The 5101-nt window shown below is 32.7% G+C and overlaps 1 pseudogene; it reads right to left on the bottom strand.

The window, feature by feature from the left end:
• Nucleotides 1–737: 737 nt before the first annotated feature.
• On the bottom strand, nucleotides 738–2556 carry LOC130512006 (3-ketoacyl-CoA synthase 16-like; annotated as a pseudogene).
• Between the last annotated feature and the right edge of the window lie 2545 nt (nucleotides 2557–5101).

The following is a 5101-nucleotide window of genomic DNA, read 5'->3' on the forward strand; positions in this document are numbered from 1 at the left end:
AAGTATACTTGTCTTTATTGAACCTATATTTAAGTATGCTTATCTTTTCCTAATTTAAATAATAGATTTAAGCATTTAATGTATTTTCTTAATTTAAATAATAGATTTTCTTAATCAAATATTTACGAGAATAGATTTCCCAATATATTTCGTTTTAACATGTTAAATATTTTTAATATTTATTGGTATAAATAATAAAATAAAAATCACACATCATAATCAATTTATATAATATATAAATAAAATATAAAATAATTTATTCATATATTATTAGTATAATGGTTTCATAATATAAATATAATAAGTTATAAATGTTGGATTTGTTTATATGATACACTGTGATATAATAGACGATCAAAATCACAAATATAATTATTCAACGTAATAAATAAAATTGTTATGTTTTAAAATGTTTTATTAATAATTATGTAATACATTTTAATTTAAATATATATATATATATATATATATAATATATTATACCAGTAGTACAAATAAAATTTAAAATGAAAACAAATATTTATACGTTCACGGGTCAAACTCTAGAAATAAACAACAGCATCGCTAAATTATTTTTCTTTAACAAATTTATTTTGATAGAAATATTGTTCCAAATATGGTTTATATATTTTATGTATTTATAAATTTATTTTATTGGGATGCTAAGATTTTGAAATTGGAAAAAAAATATGACCCACCTCTATATTATTTTTATTAAGAAATTTAAATTATGTATCAAAATATTTTATTAAGCTTTTAATTTTAAATTTTATTATAACTGCAAAAATTAATTTTCAATCGAAATTTATGTGCAAATATTACAAATTCATCATTTAATATAAACACAAATTTTAAAAACAGAAAACAAATACCCGCCCGGTCGGGCGGGTCAAGGTCTAGTTTGATATTAAGAAAAAAAACTTATTAATACTTATTCGTTCACGAGAGGAAAGGAAACATCACCACATTAGAAAGAAAAAAAAGAGCAAAAAAAATTATATAGAGTTGGCCATACTCTTGAATCATATATCGATCTCAACTGGATATTTATGCAGACAGTCTTCCCAAGGATTATTAGCAGAAGCCTTAACGTTACGAAGTGCCACCAAACACAACTATTGCACTTAAATCCTGACCCCAACGCTATCTGCCAAGTCCTATCTCCTTTCTTCATCCTTCCTTTCGCTTCCGTGTAAGCCAACTCGTACCAAATAGAACTCGACGACGTGTTACCAAACCTATGCAGCGTCATTCTCGATGCTTCCACATGCAACGGAGAGAGATGGAGATTCTTCTCCAGCTCGTCTATAAGCGCTCTGCCACCCGCATGGATACAGAAATGCTCGAACGCAAGCTTGAAATCCGGCATGTAGTGCTTCATCTTGGGGTTGAGAAACTTCTTTCTAAGGAATGTAACAAAGAAGATAAGCTTCTCGCTTATGGGAAGAACCAGTGGACCTAACGTTGCGATGTTGATCTTTAAGGTTCTTGCAGCTACCATAGGTAGATCTTTTGACAAGGTGACTCCGACTAAACCGTCCTCATCTTCTTCTTGTGTCGCGCATCCATAGGATCGGTCATCTGCACCCGTATGGACCCTCACCGTGTGGACAAGCTTGTACTTCGCGCGTTTTCGGTCTTTAGAAAGGTTAGAAAGCAAAACCGCAGCCCCACCTACCCGGAACAAACAGTTTGTAACCAACATTGATTTGTTGTTACCTGAGTACAAGTTCTGAGTGATGTTCTCGGTGCTGACCACAAGAGCATACGTGTTTCTATGAACTTGTAACAAACTCTTAGCGACATCTATGGCTATGACGCCAGCACTACATCCCATCCCTCCAAGATTCAAGCTCTTTATGTTTTCTCTAAGTTTATACCTGTTCACTATGATAGTTGATAACGAAGGAGTTGGATTGAAAGTGCTAGAGTTCACCACCAAGATACCTATATCGCTCGGGCTGATTCCCGTGTTGCGGAAAAGATTATCGACCGCTCCTAATATAACTTCTCGAGTCTCTTTACGTGACCCGACCATGGTTTGCTCTATCGGCAAGCAATGAAGACCTTCCGGTACGTAGGTCTCTTGGCCTAGACCGGAACGTTCTAGAATCTTGGTCACGAAGTCCATCAAGTAATCGTTCTCGTCTGACTTCCCCCATTTGCCTGATTCACGTACAACTCTTACGTGGTTCATGATCTTCTCGACGCTGGCTTTGAGATGAGACGGTGGGAGGTAGCAGCTGAAGTCAACGAGGTAAACGGGTTTAGGTCGGTTCATAATGTAAAGCGTCCAACCGAGAATCAGAGAGACGGAGAATATGGTTAGGGATGCGGAGTTTTTTTCTAGGTAGAGGTAAAAGCTGTGGAGATCTTGTGTGGAAAGACGAGAAGCTTGCATGGCTATAGCAACCGACAATGGGAGGAAACACAACTTCAAGTGATGGGTCGTGAGGTATTTGAAAACTATTTTTACGTTAGTCAGTGGGGAATACATTTTAGTGATATGTTTCCCCTGTTTTGTCTTTGAACTCTTAGTGTGGTGTTTGTTCGTTCTGGCTCGTATTGCATTTATAGAGAGGAGTAAGAAGAAGAGAGATAGAGAGACCGTTCTCACGCAATGAATGTAATAAGCAAGCACGTGAAAGTTTTTATCTGATAGCGACGACATATCCAAGTTTTATTTTTACCTTCAAATGTAATTCGGATGTTTTTCATGTTCAGCTTTGCTTCATTTAGTAAGGAAGGTTGTTTAGCTTTTGGACTAGCGATTTATTAAAAGGCGAATGCATAATTTAGATGCGTATTCGTTAATGATGATTTCAATCAACATTTTGCTACACACTGAATATTAACTTTTATGCCGAAATGTTAATCCCGCCGAAATGTTAATCCCGCCCACTGGAAAATTAACATTTTGGCATCGCCAGGGACAGATAACCGACATGTGGCAATACGTGACTAGTCTGGACCACTTATGTGGGGATATGATACCTCTGTATAATTTAAAAAAGAAAAAAAAAAGTTAAGAAAAAATATATATCAAGAGGTGCAATTTATATTGATGGTTGTAGGCCACAAGCATTGTTGAGAATCATTTACGAGTCATAAAGCCACTGTAAAAAATATGGAGTCAAATGAAAAACTCAAATAATGACCCAATGTTATCTCATGTTAATGTACACAAACCAGCGATTCAGTCTCTTAGCTCGATAGCAACGTCTTAGTTATAACCTCAGTCTAGTTAGGATTGTCGAGCCACATATATTAAAAAGGAACAAATATGGATAGAGACACGCCGTTTGTCTTGTCAGTTCATTACCAAAAATAAAATAAAAATGATGAGAAGTGTTCGATTGACAACATAAATACTTAGATGCAGGCGCCAAGATGGTGCTGGCCAACCCGATCCGATAAGTTGGATAAGTTGGATAATCCGACGAACCATATCATATGGATCATGGGGTCTCAATGTAAGTCAACTAGCTCAACTCGATATATATATTTTAGCTTATGTTCAACTATGATTAGTCAATGTAGATGCAATACGTTTTCATAACACATCTTTTTTTTCTGTGCAACCTCATAACACATCATACTTTCGATTTTTTACATATCCTGATTATGTCAAACTTTTGAGTGTAGATTCAAAGAGATATGCACAAAAACACAGTTTATGATGTTTACATCTTCATTATTAATAAAATCTTTTAAAAATGAATCTTATATTCATTCCGTAGAAAATGTATTTTCTCAAATTAAAAATATATGATTTTTACACAACACCCAGGTAGTAAATGAGAGTAAAACAAACAACTACCTTTTGCCGCATGTCCGTAAAATAAGCATCTTCTTGCTTCAGAATTCAGAAAAATCTAAGACATTGTCAGGTTTTACGTTTACCCTTTAATAGTTTTAGTTTTTTACTCCTACTTTATAGTTACATAAGTGAAATTTCATAACCTTAACACAATCTATCAGTTTTGGTATATGTTAATAAGCAGATAAGCAGAGAAACAAAAGAATTCAAGCAAAGGGGTTTCCTCTAGGAATAGCAAAGATTATCACCTAAAACAATATTTCCATTCATAATGTTTTGAAGACATTTAATGCTATTTGTCTATATATACTCTAATTGTCTAAAAATATTAAATTGGAAGGAATGGAGTAGATACAAGTCCACATATGGGCGCAGGACACTAATTGTATTCAGGTAATTTGCACTCCCAATTTAAAGCAGCAGGATGGTGCGCACAGATCTCAATGTAGAAAAACATGGCTGGACATAACCATATTTACGAGTTGTTTCACCACTAAAGAAATTAAACTGTACTACAATTTATGATTGATAAAGACTTGGGAGTGAGACGTGTGAGACTATCATTATCGTTTAGAAATCCATCAGAATTTTAGTTTCTTGATAATATTGATAATTTGATATGAATCAGTATTACCGACGCTTTTGAATCATTGTCAAACTCCAACAGCTACATGATATATTCCATACTTCTCATTTTATTTTTCATTTTAGATTTGTGCAAATTTAATTTTGTACAAATTTTAAAAATATTTAATTTTGTATTTTTCTAAATAAACATCATTATTTATACATCTAATCATATTTTAATTAATAGAAAAATAAATTGTAACATAGTATTAACAAATTTTGCATTGATATATTAAAATAACACTTATTTTATAATAAAAAAATAAAACGATAATTAAGCTGAAAGAGAGAAACTATATTTTGTTACAATAAAATTTCAATAACTGTAAGCACTTTTTCAATTAATCTGCATAATTTATGATATGCCTTGATTTTACTATAAATGGAAAAATATAATCCAAATTGGTGTGAATAAATCAGTAAATGATACCAATGCCAACCCGATTATATATTCTTCTTTTTTTTTAAAATGTTAAATTGATTCAAACAAAAAAATATTTTTACAATGGATATTGCATTGTCTCCTGAGTTTATAATCTACTTGTAGTAATTTACAATTGGATTTGCATTGTAACCCGTATCATATGAATCATGGCACTCCATGTTGCTGCCTTCTTGCTAATATTTATTTATTTATTTTGCCATTCACTGGTA

The sequence above is a fragment of the Raphanus sativus genome, chromosome 4, assembly GCF_000801105.2.
Source record: "Raphanus sativus cultivar WK10039 chromosome 4, ASM80110v3, whole genome shotgun sequence".
Classification (NCBI taxonomy): domain Eukaryota; kingdom Viridiplantae; phylum Streptophyta; class Magnoliopsida; order Brassicales; family Brassicaceae; genus Raphanus; species Raphanus sativus.